General features: G+C 50.2%; 1 protein-coding gene and 1 non-coding gene across 3 annotated transcripts in view; one reads left to right on the top strand and one right to left on the bottom strand.

Annotated features, from left to right (window-relative positions):
- The window catches only part of LRRN2 (leucine rich repeat neuronal 2), an 85677-nt gene extending 63664 nt beyond the window's left edge, over positions 1-22013 (bottom strand). Inside the window, exon 1 of one of the 2 annotated variants that reach the window (XM_038749756.1) lies at positions 21949-22013. The gene's annotated coding sequence lies outside the window, so the exon portion shown is untranslated. The remainder of the gene's footprint in view (positions 1-21948) is intronic. The other variant, XM_038749753.1, reaches the window with a different exon arrangement.
- On the top strand, positions 11953-12090 carry LOC119931010. Its single transcript, XR_005451880.1, has one exon. It is a non-coding gene; the product is annotated as a small nucleolar RNA SNORA7 (small nucleolar RNA).
- Positions 22014-25118: the final 3105 nt, after the last annotated feature.

Genomic DNA, 25118 nt, shown 5'->3' with positions numbered 1-25118 from the left:
CCGTTGGACTGCTGAATGTGGGGATGGTTCTCTCTGTGGAGAAAATCACCCAGCCTCTCCTGAACCAACCCATTTTCCCTGGGTGGGGGACATGGGGTGGTGGAGGATGTTGCGGGGAGAGTCACAGTTCCCTGAAATAAGGAGGGATGAACCCTGAGGACATCCACTTGTAGAAGGTAGGCTAGGAAATTTTTTTCTGGAGTTGTACCTATTTTTTAAGATGGCATTACAGAGCCACTTGGGACTTCTCCTCTGGCCTCCTGGGTCCTATCCTGCAGCCCATCCTATGGCTGGAGAATAATAATTACGGTATTTGTTAAGCGCTTATTATGTGCCAGGCACTGTACTAAGTGTTTAGGTGGAGACAAGCAAATTGGGTTGGACATAGAGTCCATTAATGGGACAAACCTACCACAGAACCTGTCCCTTCTCCATCCCCAAGGCACACATCAGGGTTGTGGATCTCATTCCCACCAGCAGATCATCAAGGAATCATTAGGCAATGTCTGAAAAGCAATTTGGGGATCTTGGCTGAACGGGCACAATTATTACCTTATTACAATTACTATTAGAGAAGTAGCGTGGCTCAGTGGAAAGAGCACGGGCTTGGGAGTCAGAGGTCATGGGTTCGAATTCCGGCTCCACCACTAGGCAGCTGTGTGACTTTGGGCAAGTCACTTCTCTGTGCCTCAGTTACCTCATCTGTAAAATGGGGATTAAGCCTGTGAGCCCCACATGGGACAACCTGATCACCTTGTATCCCCCCAGTGCTTAGAACAGTGCTTTGCACATAGTAATACCATCATTATTATTATTATTATTATTATTATTATTATTATTATTATTATTACCTCTGGTCCATCAGTGTGTTTGTGGCTCAACTGCTTCTCCTGCCTGGGCTCCGGTCTTCAATGCACCCTCCATCCCTCATTCGGCAATCACAGTCCAGCCTGGACATTGGTTTTCTGTCTCCTTCCCTTCATCTCTTTGTTTTATTTATTCATTTTTTTAATGGCGTTTGTTAAGTGCTGACTATGTATCCAGGCACTGCACTAAGCACTGGGGTAGACACAAGTTAATCTGGTTGGGTACAGTTCCTGTCCTACCAACCGCTCACAGTCTAAATCCCCACTTTATGGATAAGGAGACACAGAGAAGTTAAGTGACTTGCTCAAAGTCACACAGCAGGCTAGCGGTGGAGCTGGGATCAGAACCAAGGTGCTTCTGATTTCCAGGTCCATGCTCTGTCCACTGGGCCATGCTGCTTCTCTCTGGACTCCTGTTTTTAATGCACCCTCCATTCCTCATTTGGCTATCACAGTTCAGCCTGGATATTAGATTGGTTCTGTCTCCTTCCCTTCATATCTCTCTCTCTCTCTCTCTCTCTCTCTCTCTCTCTCTCCCCCCCCCCCCCCCCCACTTGCTGAAACTGATCATTTCTTCTCAGTGGAAAAGAGCTGGGGCTTTGGAGTCAGAGGTCATGGGTTCAAATCCCGGCTCCGCCAACTGTCAGCTCTGTGACTTTGGGCAAGTCATTTAACTTCTCTGTGCCTCAGTTACCTCATCTGTAAAATGGGGATTAAGACTATGAGCCCCCCGTGGGACAACCTGATCACCTTGTAACCCCCCCCCAACGCTTAGAACAATGCTTTGCACATTGTAATCACTTAATAAATGCCATCATTATTATTATTATTTACATATCTTTTTTCCATCTCCCTCTCCATTTCTGCCTCCGTCTGTTTTCGTCTTCATCTCAAAATCCCTCATCCTCTCCTCTTTTAAACAGCCTCAGTCTCTGTGCCTACTTACGTGTCTTTCTCTCCCTTTTAAAAATCACGTTTGTAAAGTGCTTACTATGTACCAAACCCTGTTCTAAGCGCTGAACACAGTCCCTGTCCCACATTGGGCTCACAGTCTTCATCTCCTTTCCCCTCTCGCATTCCCTCTGCTCCTCCCCGATTCACCATCTCCCCTTCCAGTCCTCTTGGCCTGCTCCAGTACCCTCTTCCAGGGGAGCAAGGCCGAGTCTGTCCACCGTAGATTGCTTCTGATTCCAGGGGAAATGCAGGAAGCTGGCACAAATCAGGAGATTTAAGCTGCATATCACGGTGTCAATATTGACACTCACCAACATGCTGTAAGCTTGTCCGTTGCAATTTTTGTCTCATTTGCCTCTTCATTTGGGTCTTAAATTGGTCTCTTAAGTGCGGAACAAGGCTGAGGTCACCTGCAGCATAGCAATAGTTGTTCCCTGTCAGCAGGGCCAAGACGCCCGGCTAGAGTTCGCATGCCAAAGGAGAGGACACAGGGAGCACTCCAAGATTTAACTGGAGCACTGAGCCACCATTCTTGTGTCCCCACCAGGGTTGTGGGGATGGGGAGTGGGTCCAGCTGTGCTCTGTTTCTGCCAAGGGCAGGGCACAATGCACTGGGATTGCAGGAGAAGGGATTCAGGCTGAAAATCAATTTGGTCACAGGGTGGGAGATGTGGAGACCCTAAATAATAGGGAGGACCCTATCTTTCTGGGCCTGAAGTTGGGGGAATGGCCATATTGATCACTAGAGATGTCTAGTTCTAATCTGGCAGAGAGATTTTGACACCAACACCTGTTGAGGCAGAGGGCCCAACAATAGTAATAATCGTGGCACTTGCTTAAGCGCCAGGCACTGTTCTATGTGCTGGGGTCGATATGAGTGAATCAGGTTGGACACAGTCCCCCTCCCACGTTGGGATAATGATCTTAATCATTGAGAAGCAGCGTGGCTCGGTGGAAAGAGCACGGGCTTGGGAGTCAGAGGTCGTGGGTTCTAATTCCTGATCCGCCACTTATCAGCTATGTGACTTTGGGCAAGTCACTTAACTTCTCTGTGCCTCATTTACCTCATCTGGAAAATGGGGATTAAGACTGTGAGCCCCATGTGGGACAACGTGATTACCTTGTATCTACCCAGCGCTTAGAACAGTGCTTGGCATATAGTAAGCACTTAACAAATACCAAAATTGTTATTATTCTTAATCCCCATTTTACAGCTGATGTGTCTGAGGCACAGCGACTTGCCCAAGGTCACACAGCAGACAAGAGGCAGAGCCAGGATTATAACCCAGGTCCTTCTGACTCCCACTCCTGTGCTCTACCCACTAGGCCATGCTGCTTCTAGGCCCAACGGCACAGTGCAACAGTACCGGGCCTGAGAAGAGGCTTGCGGAAGAGAGAGCGATGCGGGTTTGATCTGCAGCAGACCTCGAGTCGGCAGCAAGGAGAAGAGGATCTCCCATAGGCAGAGAGCGACTTAGCTCATTTTTAATTAAGGGAAAGACTTCAGCGCCCCACCTCAAATCCACCTTGCCCCCCTCTGGCCTCCAGACCAAACCATCTCGGAGTGAGTGACGACCAGCGACGGCGGTGGCTGTGTTTGAGGCTTCCGTGGTCAGTGACAGCTGTTCCAGCAGAAGCAGCACGGTGTGTAGCCATCTAATGGCTCCAAAGGGAGAAGTAAGCTGGATCCTTCCAGCATAATTCAGGAGGATCCTGCCATTCTAAAGAGGAAAGAGCCTTAATCTGGGGGAAACTACGCAGTAAAAGCCTCTGGGTTTTTTTTCATTACTTGTGCTTTCCCATTTACACACGGTTCTACGCATCATTCATCTGCTCGTCCCAGTGGTCACAGAGAATAGGTGGCTCTCACCAACCGCCGGGCTACAGACAAGAGAAACAGAGGCCCAGAGAAGTTAACTGGTTCACTCAAGGTCACACAGCACTTGAACGGCAGAGTGAACTAGGATTCACAGATCTAAACTCTTCAGATAATAATAATAATAATGGCATTTATCAAGTGCTTACTATGTGCAAAGCACTGTTCTAAGCACTGGGGAGGTTACAAGGTGATCAGGTTGTCCCACGGGAGCCTCACAGACTTCATCCCCATTTTACAGATGAGGGAACTGAGGCACAGAGAAGTTAAGTGACTTGCCTGAAGTCACACAGCTGACAATTGGCAGAGCTGTGATTTGAACCACTGACCTCTGACTCCAAAGCCCGGGCTCCTTCCACTGAGCCATGCTGCCTCCCCAGATGGTTCAGATGGTTGGAGAGCTGGTGAAGTGGGTGATCCCTTTCAGGAGGACCCTCTCCAGCGAGACCACTGTCTTCAGACCCCCAGGAGGCTCAGTATCGGCCTCCCATCTGGGAACCTGCACTTAGTCTTGACAGGATGCCAAAGCGTGAAATGGATGGCGTGGCCGGAATGCAGGAATGGAATGCAAGGGGCCGGCAGGTGACAGGCAGGTGGCCAGAAGCCAGGATCAAGGCCATCGGGAGAAAGTGCACACCCCGGGTCAAGATTCTTCCCTTCTTCCCATTCCAGAATGCTCTCAGGCCCCACACCCTGACATCCACCACGCACTTATTCCCTTTAGCCTGGATCATCCACCAGGGTGGAGGGAAATAGGGCAGAAGACAATGGCTATGGTGGACGTTCCTTCTCATATCTACTCCACAAAGCCAGCCCGAGTTCTCTCCCCACCTCATTCATTCAGTCATATTTATTGAGCACTTACTGTGTGCAGAGCACTGTGCTAAGCGCTTGGGAGAGAACAGTGCTTTGCATGTAGTAAGTGCTTAACAAGTACCATCATCATCATTATTATTATTATTACAGTGCAACAATAAACAGACACATTCCCAGTTCAGAATGAGCTTACAGTCTAGAGGGGGGCAGCCAATCATTAATATAATTGAATAAATTACAGATATGTACGAAAGTACTCTGGGGTTGGGAAGGGGGAGAACAAAGGAAGCAAGTCAGGGTGATGCAGAAGGGAGTGGGAGAAGAGGAAAGGGGGAGCTTAGTCAGGGAAGGCCTTAAGAAGCAGAGTGGCTCAGTGAAAAAGAGCACAGGCTTTGGAGTCAGAGGTCATGAGTTCAAATCCTGACTCCGCCACTTGTCAGCTGTGTGACTTTGGGCAAGTCACTTAACTTCTCTGTGCCTCAGTTCCCTCATCTGTAACATGGGGATGAAGACTGTGAGCCCCACGTGGGACAACCTGATCACCTTGTATCCCCCCCCCGTGCTTAGAACAGTGCTTTGCACATAGTAAGCACTTAATAAATGCCATCATCATTAAAGAGGGGGAGAGTAATTGTCTGTTGGATTTGAGTACGGAGGGCATTCCAGGCCAGAGGCAGGATGTGGGCGAGGGGTCTGCAGTGAGATAGGTGAGATTGAGGCACAGTGAGAAGGTTAGCATTAGAGGAGCGAAGTGCGCGGACTAAATTGTAGTAGGAGAATCCTCTCATTTCTCCTCACTGCTCCTGCAGCTCCTCTGTGCCACCTAAGTCCTCAATTTACCACATCCCCTGGAGCATTTTTGTACATAGACTCTATTACTCACCCTACCAGTTATTTGTTTTAGTGTCTATCTTCTCCGCTGGACTGTAAGCTCCTTGAGGGCAGGGAGTGTGTCTTCTAGTAGTAACAGTATTTATTAGGTGCTTGCTGTGAGCAAAGCAGACGGCTCAGTGAAATCACTGGGAACGTGCCAGCTTGTACTTCCCAATCACTTAATACAGTGCTCTGCACACAGTAAGCGCTCAATAAATACGATTGAATGAATGAAAGGGGCCACCTTCCTATTGTGACAAACAAGGTGGCGTTGATTTTTTTTTTAATGCTATTCGTTAAGTGCTTGTTATGTGCCACGCCCTATACTAAGCACTGAGGTAGATACAAGTTAATCAGGCTGGACATAGTCCCTGTCCCACATAGGGCTCACAGTCTTAATTCCTATTAAGGAATTAAGGTAACTGAGGCAGAGAAAAGTTAAACGATCTGTCCAAGACCACACAACAGACAAGTGGCAGAACCGGAATTGGAATGCGAGTCCTTTTGATTCACAGGCCCGTGTTCTATCCAGGCCATGTTGCTTCCCACAATTATTGTCTTGCAGGTTAGTTGACGGTTTTTTCCTCTTCTTGGGCAGAAGGCCCAGAATCAAATCCAAAGCACTGATCTTCTGTAGTTGGTTCATCTAACTTGGCGCTTGGCACCTTTCATTACAGGTTCCATTTCACATAATTTTACAAATCCTCCTTAATGAAGTCTCCCGGGACCCCTTTCCTCCCTCCTCCTAAAGGGAGACTGCTACTCTCCAGATGATAAAGCAGAGAGCCTGGGCCTGGACCCGGATTCCAGTCCGAAGCCCAACTAGTTATTTCTGCCACACCCCAACCTGGAAAAGCAGGATCTGGGAGAGCCCGGCGGGAAGGAAACAGGAACCTGGTAGATGACTATTCATTAGGCAAATTGACAGGAAAATTGGCACCTGCTAATTTTGAGGCAACAACTCAGGCCTTTTTGATAACTGGTTGTTGTAGTTCCCTTAACACTGCCTGCACGTCTCAATCCCCAATTTTTAAAAGGAAAAGTTTAAAGAAGCAGCATGGTCTAGTGGATACAGCATAGGTCTGGGGGTCAGGGGACCTGAGTTCTAATCCCAGCTCTTCCACTTTCATTCAATCGCATTTATTGAGCATTTACTGTGTGCAAAGCACTGTACTAAGCTCTTGGGAGTGTACAATATAACAACAAAAAGACACATTCCCTGCCTATAATGAGCTCACAGTCTAGTGGAGGAGACAGGCATTAATATAAATAAACTACACCTCTATATAAATCTATGCATGTGTGCTGTGGGGCTGGGAGGGAGGATGGATGCCCTACTGAGAGCTCACCTACTCCAGGAGGCCTTCCCAGACTGAGCCCCTTCCTTCCTCTCCCCCTCGTGCCCCTCTCCATCCCCCCCATCTTACCTCCTTCCCTTCCCCACAGCACCTGCATATATGTATATATATGTTTGTACATATTTGTTACTCTATTTATTTATTTTACTTGTACATATCTATTCTATTTATTTTATTTTGTTAGTATGTTTGGTTTTGTTCTCTGTCTCCCCCTTTTAGACTGTGAGCCCACTGTTGGGTAGGGACTGTCTCTATATGTTGCCAACTTGTACTTCCCAAGCGCTTAGTACAGTGCTCTGCACACAGTAAGTGCTCAATAAATACGATTGATTGATTGATGCTGGTATATATGGTAAGTGAGCCTGTGGCCAGCAAAGGTGCTGGGTGACCACTTTGGGGACCTCAGCCTGCCAAGGTGCAGGGGGGCTCAGGGAGAAGCTGGCTGACAGAGGACAGACCTGCTACAGACTGCCCCTCTAGACTCTAAGCTCGTTGTAAGCAGGGAATGTGTCTGTTTATTGTTGAATTATACTCTCCCCAGTGCTTACAACAGTGCTCTGCTCACAGTAAGCTCTCAATAAATATGACTAACTAATTGACTGCTAAATCAACGACAATCCCCTCTGCCCAGACAGAGCTCAGGAGTGTGAATCACTGCAGCTTGAGCAGAATACTGGCTGGACTGTTCAAGGTAAGGTGGCTTCTACCCTCCCTCCCGTGGTCTGAGGATGTGGGGGAGAGTGGGGAGAACCCGGGGAGAGTTCAGGGAGGAAAGCTGGGGCACTAGCCAAGGGTTCCTTTTGCTGTTGCTGCCCTGTCCCCAAAGGGGTGGGATGACTCCAGAGTGATCAAATGCACAACTTTCCCTCTCTAGCCCTTCATTCAACTTTTACCCTGTAAGAGGTCCATCTTGTAACAGAGATATGTCCTAGAGGATGAGAGAAAGAGATGAAGGAAAAAGAAAAGAGACCCTCCTGCTCCTGAGCTCTGGTCTGGAAGACTAATTAACTGAGTGGACCATTCCTAGCTACTCCCTAGGTCAGCCCACGGGCCTGGATCCCCACTTAGGGATGATATGCAAAAGCAAGATGGAGGAGGGCTGGGCTGTCAGAGGTTGGGGCTAACGGATCCTTCACTCATCCTTCCCCTCCTCTTCCTCTCCACCCCCATCTCTCGCCTCCTGGTTCCTACCCCCACACCTGTCCACCTCACCCCCATCTCTCATCTACTGCTGCCCGGGTCGGTAACTAGTTCTGCCCCATCCCACCCCCATTGCCCTCTTCCAAGCACAGTTGCCTGGTTGAGCTGAGGACATCACACTCTGGAGGAGCCTGACAGGCCAAGGAGGAGCTTGGAAAACACCAGGGGAGCTTCTAAGCTTGGTCAGCCAGTCAGGGTTGGGGGCTGGGTAGTTAAGTTGAGGGGCCCAGCTAGGTGGGGGGGGCATGGGGAAGGAGAGAACAGAATCACCAGTCGCCTAGGTCCCCCAGCCCTGTCTGCCAAGCACGGTAAATTGCTACCCATGCCAATAAGTCATTAGGAACGGATGCTGCAAGTGTGGGGGTTGCCATGGAGACGGACGGGGAGCTGCCAGGCCCCAGAAGTCTGGGCCTCAGGCTGCTCAGGTGTGTGACCCCGGCCACGGGGTGGGGGTTGGCCATGGCCCCTGGCAAAAATAGACTCCGGTTTCATCAGCTCTGCCATGGAGGGCTGGCGCTCAGGTACATCTTTCATCCCCTCTTCTCTGGAAGTTGCCAGTCCTGCTCCCCTCTTGCTCTTCTCCCTCCCACGCCGGCGGCTTGTTAGCCTGATAAATGCCATCTCGCACTTGGGGAGCAGAGGGGCAGGGGGCCCTGCAGTGTGCCATGCCAGCATCTTCCCTGTCTGTCTGTCTGTCTGTCTTCCCTGTCTGTTGGTCTGTCTCAGCTGCCCGTGTTTGGGAAAAACAGACAAGAAGGAGGAGATCCAGCCTGCAAACTTTCAGTCGGAATAGTGCCCAACTCGAGGACTTAGGGTTCAAGCCAACCAGGGGGCTGGGGTGGGGGTTCACCAATGCTGTACCAAAACAGAGTGGAAGGGGCCGTCAATTATAGCATAGTGGATTGAGCACCAGCCTGGGAGTCAGAAGGTCATGGGTTCTAATTCTGACTCTACCACTTGACTGCTGTGTGACCCTGGGCAAGTCACTTCATTCTCTTTGCCTCAGTTCCCTCATCTGTAAAACGGGGGTTGAGACTGGGGCCACAGAAGGGACAGGGACTGTGTTAAACTTGATTTGCTTGTATCCACCCCAGTGCTTAGGACATAGGAAGCACTGAACAAATGGCATCATTATTTTTTGTTATTATTAACCCTGATGCTAGTCTAATGGAAGAAGCCCTGCTCTGGCAATCAAGATTCCAGGGTTCTAGTTCCAATTCTGTTTGGAGCTGGCTAACGTGAGCAATGAGGGTGATGCCCTCTGTGACGTGCTGCACCCCTGCCCATCTTCTCGCTCATCACACTCTCTGCCCCAGTGAGAACATGCCTGGCAGGGATGGGAGCCAGCGAAGGGCACTGCACAAACCACCCGTGCTGGAATCAATTCCTGTGCTCAGATTCACAGTCCCCAAGTCTCAACGCCGGGGCTCATTTGTCATCCCTGACGGGCGGCTCCTTCAGACGATGGGGTGCTGGGAGTGAAAGTGGGAAGATGGAACAGAACCGGGGAGGGGTTTGAGGCTTGAAAGGTAACAAAGCCACGATCCTGCCTTTCCCCTTTCTCACCTTGGGCCATTCTTGACCCATTTTCCAGTGCTACTAGACTACTATAGTGGTGGCATTAAGCACTTACTGTGTGTAATTTCCTATGGTTTAGGAGAACCCAGGTGGGGAACCATGGTTTCTGGTGAAGGACCACTGGGTTGAAGAGACAGAGGGTGCTAAGTCTCAAAGGACTCAAAAGGGCATCTTTGCGAGATCATCTCTAGGTTCTCTGATTTCCGGTGATCCTTTGATTTTGGCTGGAGGGAAACACACTAGGCGAGCCCTGGGCAACTAGTCTCAGATTTGCCCCTTCTACACTGTGGACCTGGACCCTTCCATTCGACCTCTCTGCACCTCAGTCTTCCACTCTGTAAAATGGGAAGGTTTATCCTCTGGCCTTTCTGCCTCTCAGGGAGGAAGAATGACTTCAGGGCAGGGAAAGCATTGCATTCACAGAGAGGAAGATGTGAGAAGAATTCAAAAGCTAGTTATTTGCCAGTGGCTGCTTCCCTTTCTTTCCCCTCTGATCTTAGCCTGGCTGTGAGGCCAGAAGGCCCTTGGGAGAGCCTGGGGTGAGACCCCCAGGATGTTCTCACCTTGGATGCCTGAAGCTTGGTTTCCTTTGGGCATTTTCTCAGCGTGAAGACATCCAGGTGAACCCTGCGGAGGCTGGTTCAGTCTCCGGGTTCCTGCTCTGGAGAGGCCCTGGGCAGCACTAGTGACTCAGATTGCCATAAATGCCCGAACTTGGGAGCACTGGGCTAGAGCTAGGGGAATACCCCTTCTTGGGGAGACGCTTACTCTTCATAGAGGGGAGGGAACTGCCTTTCTTGGGACATGAAGCCTAATGGTTCTCAGCAAAGTCATCTCCAGGTTTTTAGAGAGCAAATGCCCCATGGAGTGGAGAGAAGCAGCATGGCCTAGAGGAAAGAGCACAGGCTAGAAGTCAGAGGACTTGGGTTCTCACCCCGGTTCTGCCAATTGCTTCCTGTGTGACCATGCACAAAATCACTGAACTTGTCTGTGCCTGATTCCTCAATTATAAAATGGGAATTAAGAGTGTGAGCCCCATGTGGAATGTGGACAGTGTCCAACCTGATTAATTTGTATCCACCCCAGCCTTAGAACAGTGCTTGGCATACAGAAATTGTTATTATTAATAACAATTATTACCAGTAATTATTGTATTATTAATAATTATTAGAATTATTGGAGTCTACAGTGAGGATCAGGGAGCCCAGTGATAATAATAATAATAAAATAATAATAATAATAATAATATGGGGATTAAATCCTACTCCCTTCAATTTAGACAGTGAGCTCCAACTGGGACAGTGACTGTGTCCAGCTGGAGAAACTTGTATCTACCCCAGTGCTTAGAATAGTGCTTGATACTTTGTTTAACAAATACCATTAAAAAAGAATTATTGGAGTCTATGGTGAGAACCAGGGAGCACAGTGACAAGGAGGGAAGGAAGAGGAGGGAGAGAGGGGAGGCCAGTTCCAAAGTCGGCGAGCAGTGGGGTGGAGGGAGAAGAATGGGTGGCAGACTGAGAAAGGCTGGGGACTAGGCTGGAGGCCAAATGGATTCTCCCTCAGTGAGACACGGAGAGCTGAGCTAAGGCTCCGAGCTCAGGCATGGCAATACAATGGTCTCGAGGATGGCCGAACGAGACCAAAGAGGAAGGTTCGAGGCACTGGGGATTATTTAGCCAGAAGAGGAGAAGACTGCGAACGATGATCATTTCTAAGTGGGTGACCCACTGGCCTCCTTCTCCACTGAAGATGAGGGCAAATGGACCAGAATTGCAGCTGAAAGAGTTTAGATTCAACACAGGAAAAATGAACTTTTTTTTCATTTTGAATTGTATTTGTTAAGCACTTACTATCTGTCAAGCACTGTTTTAAGAGCTGGGGCTAAACAATCCCCAGCACCTTGAACCTTCCTCTTTGGTCTAGGTTGTCCATCCTCGAGACAATTGTATTGCCATGCCTGAGCCTCAGAGCCCTGATTCAGTTCTCCATGTCTCACTTATGGGGAATCTGTTCGACCCCCAGCCTGGTCCCCAGCTTCCTCCAGCCCTTCTAAATTCTGCCATCCCATTCTCCCCTCTCCATCTGACGGCTCCCTGACTTTGGAACTGGTCTTTTCCTGCTCTTTCCCTTCTCCTCCTCCCTTCCTTCTCACTTCATAAGGGTGAAGAGCATGATCGTGGTTATGTAATCTCCCCCTTCTGAGGGCTTTAGGGCTTAAATGGGACTCCCATCTTTTGGTCTAAATAATGAGTGGTGTTGCCTAGAGGCAGAGGGGAGGATGAAATAGACTCTGGCACCCGGGATGCTCACTGAAATGGGTAAACTCTCTCTGCTGATAGCAACGATCTTCCCTGGCAGCTTATCCCACCCCATCATGGTGGCCCCCTAGTCAGAGATCTCTGTTTTGGCCCTGGCTAGTGGTTCTTGACCCCTCTCAGGGTCACACCTGGAGAGTTTCCAGTACTCTTCCAGTCTTGACTACAGGAGGGAGAGTCAAGCGGAGGCCTACCCATTCCATTCCTAGCTTGGGCAGTGGCTAGTGAGTGGAAGGCAATCTCCAACAAGTCGAAACTCACCCATGCTGGGCAGCAGCAGCATGGGAGATTGTCGAGGGCGGAGACTCGAGTTAATCAATCAATCAATCAATCGTATTTATTGAGCGCTTACTATGTGCAGAGCACTGTACTAAGCACTTGGGAAGTACAAATTGGCAACATATAGAGACAGTCCCTACCCAACAGTGGGCTCACAGTCTAAAAGGGGGAGACAGAGAACAAAACCAAACATACTAACAAAATAAAATAAATAGAATAGATATGTACAAGTAAAATAAATAGAGTAACAAATATGTACAAATATATATACATATATACAGGTGCTGTGGGGAAGGGAAGGAGGTAAGATGGGGGGATGGAGGGGGGACGAGGGGGAGAGGAAGGAAGGGGCTCAGTCTGGGAAGGCCTCTTGGAGGAGGTGAGCTCTCAGCAGGGCCTTGAAGGGAGTTAACTGCACGGAAGGCAGTAATGGCAAACCACTTACGTGTGTTTACCAAGAAAACTCTATGGATATGATACCAGAACAATTGCAGACGGAGAGCGGGATGTACTGGGATATATGTGTCTCTGGTGCCGCTGAGGGTCAGAAACAACTCGACGGCATAAGACAAAACAAGTGATTCTTGCTCCCCCAATTCTATTCTTCCTCTAGACTTTACCACCCCTGTTTCCTCCCCATCCCTAGACCAGTGCCTGCCTGGGGGAGTAGGGGTAGAGGGGACCATTTGGTTTCAAGGAAGAGTAGGATTGGGAATGGGGGATTAAGTGAAGGAAGCAGGCAAAGGAGCCCTGATCTTTAGCTGGGAAAGCAAAACCTAGAGGGTTTGCATTCCCATGAATCCCTGGGCCAAGCCCACCACTCCAGGGTCCATGCCCTCATCCAGTCCTCTCAGTAGTCAGACCTCCTCCCCCCGACACTCACATAAACCTCTGTCACCTCCGATCCTCAAGACAAAGATTTTCCACCTCCATCGGTCTCCTTTGAACATTCATTTTAAAAACCACTTTAGAAGAACCTAACCTTTCCTGCCCTCTGTCTCTTTTCTTTCTTTCTACCTCTCTTTTTTTTCCCAAAAGCATCAGATTAGACAGACCCTCTTCTCCTGGGGGTGCCAAGCAGTTTGCCAACAATGATTGCCCTTTAGCTACTATGCTTCTCTTCCCAGAGGACCTGCCTTCTGGGACACTCAGTGAATAGAAAACACTCCTCTGTTTCCCCTCAGTCACCAGGACAAAACAGCTGTATTTCTGCTTTGGAGCCTTCCCTGTTCTCTACTTATGTACATATTCAAAATGTATTTATATTCATGTTTGTCTCCCCCCTCTAGACTCCAAGATCCTTGTGGGCAGGGGATGTGCCTATCAACTCTGGTATACCGTACTCTCCCAAGCACTTAGTACAATGCTCTGCAGATAGTAAGAGCTCAATAAATGCCATTGATTGATTGATTCTCTCCTTTCTCATTCCCAAATCATGGAATTCTCCTTTGTGTTTACTCCTGTGTTACATCTTTTCTCCTGGACAAGAAGACTCAGGCTCTGCAGCTGGAAGGACTTGGACTAGACTTCGGGTAGAACTTTCTCACTGTGAGAACCTCTCCCATCTTGGAGAATTAGACATGAAAACTGGTGAGTAGAAAGGCTCCTCTGAAGATATCTGCCCAGGTTGGGTGAGCTCATTTGAGCCTGGATTGGGCTCAAGCAATAATAATGATAATAATAATTGCGGTATTGGTTAAGTGCTTAATCTATACCAAGGATTATACTAAACTCAGACCCTGTTCCACATGGGGCTCCCCATCTAAGGGAGAGGTAGAGCATGCATTTTATCCACATTTTACAGATGAGAAAAGGTCTAATAGCCAGCAAGTGGCAGAGTTGATATTAGAACCCAGGTCTTCTCCCAGGCCAGGGCTCTTTCCACTAAGTCACCATTTATTTAGCACCTCCTGGGTGCACATCCCTTGAGAGAATAAAGAAAAATTAGGAGTAGACATAGTCCTTGCCCTCTAGAAACCTATGTTCTAGAGGGGATTCAGAGGGATGTCTAAGATGAACTTGGGGCGAGGCAGGAAGGAGGGTTTGAGGGGCTGTCAGCTCCAATAATTTATAGCTTATGAAATGTTAGTACTATCTGGAGAGCAGATTTCACAGTGTGTCAGAGTCTGTGACCTGCCAGGAATGATGGGAAAGGTCGTCATGCTCCTGAATTCATAGCTCGGCCATGGATTGGGAAGCAATGTGGTCTAATTGAAAGAGCACGGGCCTGGGCGTCAGAGGACCTGAATTCTAGCCCTGGCTCCACCACTGGCCTGTTAGGTGACTTTGGGCAAGTCACTTCACTTCTCAGTCACCTCAGCTGTAAAATGGGGATTGAATCCTCCTCCCTCCAACTTAGACTGTGAGCCCCAAGTCCAGGGGCTCTTAGGATACCACTTAGGAAAGCACTTAGCCTATCCTGTTTCGATTAGGGCATCAGGTTCCTTGCTAACCTCCTTGCCTCTTTATCTCTCCCAACTCCGGTCCAGACTTCGCTCTGATGCCCAGATCATCTTTCTACAAAATCATTCAGTCCACTGCTTCCCCACTCCTCAAAAACCTCCAGTGGTTGCCCATCCACCGCCACATCAAACAGAATAGGCTTTAAAGCACTTAATCACCTTGCCCCTCCTACCTCACTTCACTACTCTCCTACTACAATCCAGCCTGCACATTTAGCTCCTCTAAGGCCAACCTTCTCACTGTACCTCGATCTTGTCTATTTTTCCTCTGACCCCTTGCCCACATCCTGCCTCTGGCCTGGAATGCCCTCCCTCTTCATATCTGACAGATGAGCACACTCCCCACCTTCAAAGCCTTATTTAAACCACATCTCCTTCAATAGGCCTTCCCTGACTAAGCCCTAGTTTTCTCTTTCCCACTCCTTTCGTCCTTGCTTTTAGATTTGCATCCTTTAGTTACCTCTCCCTCAGCCTCTTGGCACATATATACAATAGCCATTTTATTTATTTATTTTTATCAATGTCTCTCTCCCCCTTTCGACTCTAAGCTCATTGTGGGCAGGAAACCAGCGCTGTTATATCGTAGTCTTGCAAGTGCTTAGTACGGTGCTCTGCACAAAGTACTCGATGAATAAGATTGATTGACGTAGGACAGGGATTGTGTCCAACTTGATGATCTTATAACTACCCTAATGCTCAGTACAGTGCCTGGCACATAATAAGCACTTAGCAAGTACCATCTAAAAAGAAAAATGGATGTGCTGTCTCTGGCCAGCAAATTCTCCATCTTTAGAACAACTTGCATCAAGTTTATTAAATTTAAACTTAAAAAGAAAATAGAGGAAAAGGGAAACCCCGATCAAAGCTAAATGGAAAACTGCCTCCACAAAGTGATTCCCACGTGTGAGGGTGCACATTCCTGGGTCTCAAAGTCTGACCTGGAGACCTGATGGCTCAGGTGGGCTGGTCCCTGAGTGGGGAGTGTGTCAGGTGTGTGTGCTTTGTTCAGCGCTCAGCACAGTGCAGGATTCAATCAACATCTCACGACAACAGTGCCATCAAACTTTGGAAGAGAAGGAGTGGTGGCTCAGCCTGAAATCAGGTTTGGCCATTGGAGCAGCACGGTCTAATGGACAGAGCACGGGCCCAGGAGTCAGAAGAACTGGGTTCTAATTGTGGCTCAGCCTGTTGCCTGCTGTGTGACCTTGGGCAAGTCACTTAACTCCTCCTGGCCTTAGTTTCCTCATCTGTAAAATGGGGGACAGGGAGTGTGTCCAACCTGATTAACTTGTATTTAACCCACCACTTAGAACAGTGCTTGACACATAGTAAGCACTTAACAGATATCATGATATTAATAATCATAATTAATGATATTAATAATAACCCAACAGTGGGCTCACAGTCTAGAAGACTAGAAGACCCTCCCACCTTGTAACCCCCCAGCGCTTAGAACAGTGCTTTGCACATAGTAAGCACTTAATAAATGCCATTATTATTATTATTATTATTAATAATCCATTTAAATTGCCATTATTTTCCCACCCCAATTATACACTGTCACTCTCTTCCTCTCTTTTGGGCCTCTTATCTGCCTCTTCCTGACTCTCTCTTTCTCTCAGATGGACTCTCTATTTCTTTTTATTTGCCTGTCCTCCCTCCAGTGTGGTCCTAAAACCCCACCCTCCCTAGATCCCTCCAGCTTTTCAGGCAGGCTGGATGAGAGGGAGGAAGACCAAGATTTAACTAAACTGGCAGACAGATTGGAACTGCCATGGTCTATTTTGTCACTGACCTCAACCGACTGGCAGCAATCTCCCATCACTGGTTTCTCCCCAGTCCCTTTCCTCCTCTCTGTATCTGCTGCTCAGTCTAGATGGCTCCTTGTGGTCAGGAAATGTGTCTGTTTATTGTTATATTATACTCTCCCAAGTGCTTGGTACAGTGCTCTGCACAGAGAAACAGCGTGGCTCAGTGGAAAGACCATGGGCTTGGGAGTCAGAGGTCATGGGTTCTAATCCTTGCTCCCCCACATGTCTGCTGTGTGACCTTGGGCAAGTTGCTTATCTTTTCTGAGCCTCAGTTACCTCATCTGGAAAATGGGGATTAAGACTGTGAGCCCACGTGGGACAGCGTGATCAGCTTGTATCCCCCCCAGCGCTTTGAACAGTGCTTTGCACATAGTAAGCGCAAGCAAATCAGGTTGAGCAGTTCCTGTCCCACATGGGGCTCACAGTCTCAATCCCCATTTTGCAGATGAGATAACTGAAGCACAGAAAAGTGAAGTGACTTGCCCAAGGTCACACAGCAGACAAGCGGCGGAGCCACGATTAGAACCCAGATCCTTCTGACTCCCAGGCTCATATGTTGTCCACTACGCCATGCTACTTCACGGAAGGGCTAGAGAGAGGTCCGTGTCGTTTAGGTCACAGCTGAGAGGCGACACCGAATCAATTTGCGGTTTTCTTCCTTATCTGCCATTCTTACCCATTCCCTTTATTCAAAGGACTCTCAAAGGCCACCTCCTCTAAGAAGGCTTTTCTGATTAACCTTACTCCTAAATTCATACCCCATTATGTGTTGCCACTCCAGTGTACTAATCCTCGTCACGCAGTGCCGAAAGTTAAAAAAATTTCCATCATCTGGAACACCGGCGCTCCCCCCACCACTCCAGCCCCCAGTGAAAGCAGGTCCTTTTGGGGGGCTGTCAGGGGAGGTAAGGGGAGCCCCTGAACGAGACACCAGACTCGCAACCAGGACCTTAGGGGCATGAAATGAGAGAGGCTGGGCTGCTAAGACTGAGGACCATAAGGACCACTGAAAAACAGCACAGTGTAGTGCACAGAACATGGGGCTGGGAGTCAAAAGGTCATGGGTTCTAATCCCGGCTCTTCCACTTGTCTGCTCTGTGACCTTGGGCAAGTCACTTAACTTCTCTGTGCCTCAGTTACCTCATCTGTAAAATGGGGATTGAGTCTGTGAGCCCCACGTGGGACAGGGACTGTGTCCAACTCGGTTTGCTTGTATCCACCCCAGTGCTTAATGCAGTGCCTGGCACATAGTAAGCACTTAACAAATATCATAATTATTATTATTAGCAGGGGCTGGGGGGCATTGTACCCCTTCCCGTGGCCCTTACCTCCATCCCTACAGCTATCCCCTCCCCTCACTGCCCCTCCAGCCTCCCATTCTGGGACTTTTTCATATAACGGAGCTGAGCCCCAGCCAGTTCCTTTTGACTTCCAGCACAGCAGGTGGACCCCGGCACGTTCCTCAGGAGAATAAATCTTAAACCACAGCCCGGAACGGGAGGAAATAGATTGATAGGGGAGGGTTGTTTGAGACCAGAGAACTTCTCAACAAGGAGACTGGATATTGGAAAACTGGAAAGTTGTGGAGTCCTACTCTCTGAAGGCCCTTTCAACCAGGAATAGGCCTCCGGTGGCTTTGTTTGATTTAAGCATCGATCTTTTGGGAAACAGGGGAAGGACTAGACTGGACAATCCTCTAGACTATAATTTTGTTATGGGCAGAGAACATGTTTACCAACTCTGTTGTACTGTACTTTCCCAAGTGCTTAGGACCATACTCTGCATAGAGGAAATGCTCAATTACATTGATTGATTGATTGATGACTTTTTGATATCCCTTCCAGCTCTAGGGTTCTAAGAATAGCCTCTCCCTCCCCAAAATTTAGAGACTTTGGATTTGTCTGTCTCCTTAGAATGTATGTTTCTTGAGGGCAGGGATCACTGATTTTCTGGCTTCTGTTCTACTGTCAATACCCAGTAATACTCTCTCTCTCCTACTCTGCCAATGATCCTTAAGGGAGAGGTTTGGATGCCTTGTTCATTTCTTGTTCCATGAATCCAGAGACTATCATAGAAGCCCTAGAAGATATAAGTGATGGGTGGGTTGAAAAAAATGAAAAAAAATATCCCCACAAGTGAAAAAGGGGAAAGTGGGGAGAGGACATTGGAGGGAAGGGGGAGGCAGCTGGGAAGATGCAGCTGTCAGAGAAGGCAGGCAGCTCTCCCTAACAAAGGGGAGGAAGGGAGAGAGGGAGGATATTGCAAATCCAACGAGGGAGGGAGGGAGGGAGAGAGAGAGAGAGAGAGAGAGAGAGAGAGAGAGAGAGAGAGAGAGAGAGAGAAAGAGCTAACAAGAAGTGGAAACGGAAAGAAAAAAGAAAGACAAGTAAGAGAGTATAGAGAGAGGGAAAGAGAAAGAAGCAGACTGTCAGAGAGTGGCAGAAAGGAGATTGCTGGAGGGAGATAAAGGAATAGAAGAGAAAGGAAGAAAGATGAAGAGAGGGAAGAAAGAAAGGAGAGCAAAGAATAGGGGGACTTGGACAGAGGATCAGCTGAGTCAACTGGGCAGGCTGGAGGGAGTTTCTGAGTGGTTAGGGTTGGGGGTCAGAATTATTAGGTTGAGGCTGTGAGGCTTCTTCCCCTTACATAAGCTTTATAATCCCAGGGAAGATGAGAGAGAGGAGATGGGGACGAGGGAAGGGAAGGGCAGGAGGGGAGTCCTCTCTTTGCTTGCTTCTCTTGATGTCATGAGAAGCTGCTTCTTTCTGAGAAGGAAAATCCCAGGGTCAAGGCAGAGTGAAGAGCTGGTGGGTGGAAGGGGGCTGGAGTCCTGGGGCACCAGCCCTTCCCAAACAATTTTCAACCTTTGTAGAGTTGGGGTCCCCAAACTCTAGTTTGATCCTCCCCACCAGAGCTCCAGGGGCCCAGAGGGGCTTCAGGATTCATATTCCTGCCCAGCAGCCCAGCCACCAAGGGCTCTGAGCTCATGCCCAGCCCTCTGAAGGACTGAACTACTGGCACCATGGGTGCCCAGGTGTGGGGAGGGTAGGAACAGAGGCAGAGGTCATCTCACAGCCCTGGAGACCCCTTATTAGCCAAGAAGAAGCGCAGGTGGGAAAGGAGCAAAGCCTGGGCTGATGCCAGGAACCCAGGGAGTTATGTGGGATTACTGGTTCAGGGAACAACTTGTGGGGTCAAAACCAACATTCATTCATTTATTCATTCATTCGATACTGCATGCAAAGCACTGTACTAAGTGTTTGGGAGAGTACAATACAACAACAAACAGAACAACTCCAGCGGGGAGCTAGCCAGACCCCAGCGGTCCTGGCCAAGCTGCGGGCCCCAATCAATCAATCAATCAATCAATCGTATTTATTGAGCGCTTACTATGTGCAGAGCACTGTACTAAGCGCTTGGGAAGTACAAATTGGCATCACATAGAGACAGTCCCTACCCAACAGTGGGCTCACAGTCCAAGCTAGCTCCATGTGCTTTGGGCTACAGCCCCTCTCCCCACCTCACCAGAGTTGCCCCGGGAGGACAAGTGGGGAGAAGGGCGTGCGGCTAGGGGCGTTTCTGGTCCAGGAAGCAGGCCTGGAGGAGGCGCATCCCTCTCAGATGAAAGAGGGCCCGGGTTGCTCCTTCCCCACTCCAGGCCCCAACGCCACCCAACTAGAAGCCGTGTAGGTTCCAAAAGGTGGGCGTCCTAGACGGAGGAGCCTAGCACACAGCCAGGACATGTTTTCTTCCTCCTTTAGGGTCTTCGTGGGGGCAGGGAGGCTAGGCAGAGGGCCAGCCCAGGACAGTCATCCTGACTCCCTTCACAGACCCCAGGCCCAGGCTCACGGCTCCTGCTCGACTCCCCTTCGAAGCCTGCAGTCGGGGGGGCAAGAGGGCAGAGAGCCCCCTCCCCATTCTCCATTCTGCAGGACAGCCTGACCACCTGTAGTCCATAGCTCCTGGCTCACCATCTTCCTAAGCCCCCAGCCTCTCCCCACTCCCTCCCCAGTGGGTAAAGAGCCCTCTCATTCCCACCCTCACCAGTCCCCCTGCCCACTCCCAACCCTTCTCCCTCCCCTACTCTTTCTGTCGTCCTTTCTGGGTCTTTGGAGACACACCCTCGACCCCCTGGGGCTTGAGGGGTCCGCCTGGGAGGGAGACTGAGTCTTTTCACGTCTCTTCCCCCCTCCTCTCCAACCTTAGCCCACCCTCTCCCTTCTTTATCACCCTGACGTCCCTTTAAAAGCATCCCTTCCTGCCGGGCAACAGTGACCAGCTGCAAGTCCAGTTGCCAAGGGGTTAACCACGATCCCGCCTGGCCCCTATTCTCCCCCAGCCCCCTCCGGGAGACCCCCCACTCAGGAAAACAGCCAGCTGGGGAGGGGAGAGGGGGAAGCGGGCCCGGGAAAGGCCGAGGGAGTTTCGGGGGGATCAAGGGGGGCTTCGGGAGAGTCGGAATCCCCATTTCTCCCCCCCTCCCGCTGCCGACCCCGCGATGCTGGCCCGGCCCGGGGCCCCGCACCGTCTCCGAGCCATCATCATCATCATCATCAATCGTATTTACTGAGCGCTTACTATGTGCAGAGCACTGTACTAAGCGCTTGGGGAGTACAAATTGGCAACATATAGAGACAGTCCCTACCCAACAGTGGGCTCACAGTTGGGCCCCCTTCTCTCTCCCGGGCCGGCTCTGTAGCAGCCGCTCCCCAGGGCTCCGCAATACTCCCCGATGCTCCCTAGTGCTCCTCATGCTCCCCAGGGCTCCCCGATGCTTCGCAGTGCTCCTCACTGCTCCCCCGGGATCCTCAGGGCTCTCCATGCTTCCCCAAGGCTCATCAGTGCTCCCCAGGGCGCTCCGTGCTCCTCGGTGCTCCCCTTGCTCCCCAAGTCTCATCAGTGCTCCCCAGGACCCCTCAGTATTCCCCATGCTCCCCAAGGATCCTGCAGTGCCCCCATGCTCCCCAGCGCTCCTGCAGTGCTCCCTGGTGCTCCCTAGGGCTCCTGCAGTGCTCCCCAGTGCTTCCCGATGCTCCTCAGTGCTCCCCGATGCTCCCCAGGGCTCCTCAGTGCTCCCAGGCCTCCTGCAATGCTCTCCGTGCTCCCCAGCCCTCCTTCAATCAATCAATCAATCAATCAATCAATCAATCGTATTTATTGAGCGCTTACTGTGTGCGGAGCACTGTACTAGGCGCTTGGGAAGTCCAAGCTGGCAACACATAGAGCCAGTCCCTACCCAACAGTGGGTTCACAGTCTGCAGTGCTCCGAAGTGCTCCCCAATGCTCCCTGATGTTCCTCCCTGCTCCTCCCTGCTCCCCGTCTTCCCGGGACTCCTGCGATGCCCCCCGTGCTCCTCGAGTGCTCCCCCACGCTCCCCAGGGCTCCCCAGGGCTTCCCAATGCTCCCTGATGCTCCTCCCCGCTCCCCGTCTTCCCAGGACTCCTGCGATGCCCCCCGTGCTCCTCGAGTGCTCCCGCAACGCTCCCCCCTGCTCCCCAGGGCCCCTCCAGTGCTCCCCCTTGCCCCCGGATCGGGGGGCCCGGGCTGGGGACTCACCGTGGGAGCCTCCAGGAGCCCCGCGCCCCTGGCCTTCCAAGTCCACGCCGCTTTGGACCCCCAGCTGTTGGCCCGCCGGAGGCTGCGGGAGCCCCAGGGGACCCCAGCCCGCAGCCCGGCCCCGGCTTCTCTCCTCTCCGCCCCGCTCCGCCCCGCACGGCCCGCCCCCTCCTCCCCCTCCCACAGACGAGGCCTCCGGGCGGTGGGCAGCTGCTCTTCGAATATCTGCGATGGAGGTTGTGCTTTCTTTCCTACTACCCGGTTCATTCTGTGGTCCTCGCATTTCATTCACGCAATCCACGCCAATGTATTTATTGAGCGCTCACGGTGTGCGGGACACTGGACTAAGCGCTTGAGAAGGACAAATGGGCCACAGGTAGAGACGGGGCTCACAGACTCGCAGCATCCTTGGGAAGTGGGGAGAGGCAAACTCTATCCACCCCTGCCTCCAGCCCCCTCCTCCTTTTTCTCTGCCTCCCCTCGCCTGTCCCGTCCCCTCCGCCTCCCCCCTTTCCTTCCACCAGCCTCAGCCATCCGTTCATTCAATCGTATTTATTCAATCAATCAATCAATTATTGAACGTTTCCTGTGTGCAGAGCACTGTACTAAGCGCTTGGGAAGTACAAGTTGGCAACATAGAGAGACAGTCCCTACCCAACAGTGGGCTTGCAGTCTAAAAGGGGGAGACAGAGAACAAAACCAAACATACTAACAAAATAAAATAAATAGAATAGATATGTACAAGGAAAATAAATAGAGTAATAAATATGTACAAACATACATACATATATGCAGGTGCTGTGGGGAAGGGAAGGAGGTAAGATGGGGGGATGGAGAGGGGGGCAAGGGGGAGAGGAAGGAAGGGGCTCAGTCTGGGAAGGCCTCCTGGAGGAGGGGACAGGACGTACTTATTGAGCGCTTACTGTGTGCAGAGCACCGGACTAAGCGCCTATTAAACGCTTACTATGTGCAAAGCACTGTTCTAAGAGCTGGGGAGGTTACAAGGTGATCAGGTTGTCCCACGGGGCGCTCACAGTCTTAATCCCCATTTTACAGATGAGGTCATTGAGGCACAGAGAAGTTAAGTGATTTGCCCAAAGTCACACAGCTGACAATTGGCGGAGCCGGGATTTGAACCCATGACCTCTGACACCAAAGCCCGTGCCACTTTTCCACTGAGCCACGCTGCTTCAGGCCACCCACCTGAACATCTGTGCCCCTTAACGTCTTAGTGGCCAGCTCAGCCCCTCCCCAAGCTCCACAAGGAAGAACAGGGATGGAGGCTCCGAGGTGCCAGGAGGCAACTGATTCTTCCCTCCTAAACTCCCCAGCACCGTTCAGTTGCTGGTTGCCCCTCTAATAATAACAATGACAGTGATGGTATTTGTTAAGCGCTTACTCTGTGCCAAGCACTGTTCTAAGCCCGGGGGTAGATACAGGGTAATCAGGTTGTCCCACGTGGGGCTCACAGTTTTAATCCCCATTTTACAGATGAGGTAACTGAGGCACAGAGAAGTTAAGCAATTTGCTCAAAGTCACACAGTTGATAAATGGCAGAGACGGAATTAGAATCCGTGACCTCTGACTCCCAAGCCCGTACTCTTTCCACTAAGCCATGCTGCTTCTCGAAACGTCCTCTGAGCCTGTACCATGATTACGGCAGCAGTCACAGACCCTCGATTTCATCCTTTTTTTTCTCCCACCTGCTCCCCTGCCCCATGCCATCCCTCCAGACCCCTCTCTGCTCCCCCCAGCCTTCCCCCCCCCACCAGGACTGGTGGCCCACTCTGGTTGCCCTTGACCTAAAACAGGCTGCGAGGCCCCACCCAGGGCCAGTTTAAAGTCCTGGTTCCCCTCCTGTCCCACCCCCATAGATGACCCACAGAGTCATCTGGGATGTGGTGAGGTGCTCTTATAATATCTTGAATTTATGTTGTGCTTTCATATTCATTTTTGTCCTCAAAGCATCCTTGTGAGGTGGGGAAAGGCAAATACTATCATCCCCATTTTGTGGATGGGGCAGCTGAGGCCCTGAAAGGTTAAGTGACTTGCCCAAGGTTACCCAGCAGGCGAGTGGCAGAGCGAGGACTAGAACCAGTGTCTTCCAACTTCTATATCCATACCCTGTCCACTACAGCATGCTGCTTTATCAGACCACCAAATTGCTGGAACTCTTCGTCTTCCTCAAGTCACCTGGGATCTTGGGGTAAAGCTTGCCGTGAGCAGGGAATGCATTTGCCAACTCTGTTATACTGTACTCTCCCAAGTGCTTAGTACAGTGCTCTGCACACAGTAACACTCAAATATGATGAAATGAATAAATGATTGATTAATTGGGGTCTGTTCCCACCAAGGTGTGCAATGACTAGGACTTAGTGATGATGCCTATGTCACAAGATTCATGGCCATGATTCTATGGTCCATGAGACCATCCGTGACTGGTCAGCCCAGGCTCTTCATATTGCCACCGTCACTGCGGTTGATCAAACGAGTCACATTTTTATGTAAAGGAGGAAGAAATAATCACAAAGAAGCATGCACCCAGCTCCCTTCAGCAGCACACATCCTGCCTCTCCCCAGAAATCTCCAACGGATACCTATTCCTCTCCCCATCCAAGTACAAAGTTGGTTTTTAGACGCCTCCTATGTATCCACTCTCTTCACCCACTAGGCCTGAGCTTGCACGCTTCATTCTTCTCAATCTCACTGTGCCTTGATATTTTCTCTTCCGCTGCTGATGCATTCCTCTAGACTGTAAGCTTGTTGGGGGAAGGGAACACATCTTCCAACCCCATCATACTCTCCCAAGTGCTTAAAACAGTGCTTTGCACAGAGAAAACACTCAATACCATTGATGATAACGATTGCTCACATCCATCCTCCTTCTTGAAGCTACCTCACCCTTCATAACCTGCGGTCCACAGCTCTCCCCATCTTCAAAGCCTTTCTCAAATCATTATCTCCTCCAGGAGGCCTTTCCTGATTAATTTTTAATTTCCCTACCTTATATCCCCCAGCTCCCAGTGCCCCCTAAACACTTTACCCACAACTCCCTGAAGCACCCATGTTAACCTCTTATATCGTCTCTTATTTCCTCCTATTTGTGATATATGGTAGTGACCATCTCCCTTGCTAGACTTTTTTGAGGGCAGGGATCACATCTAATAACA

This window comes from Tachyglossus aculeatus, chromosome 7 (assembly GCF_015852505.1).
Source record: "Tachyglossus aculeatus isolate mTacAcu1 chromosome 7, mTacAcu1.pri, whole genome shotgun sequence".
In the NCBI taxonomy this organism is placed as follows: Eukaryota; Metazoa; Chordata; class Mammalia; order Monotremata; family Tachyglossidae; genus Tachyglossus; species Tachyglossus aculeatus.
Note: the sequence above shows the minus strand (reverse complement) of the source record. Positions and strands in the feature narration are given on the sequence as shown.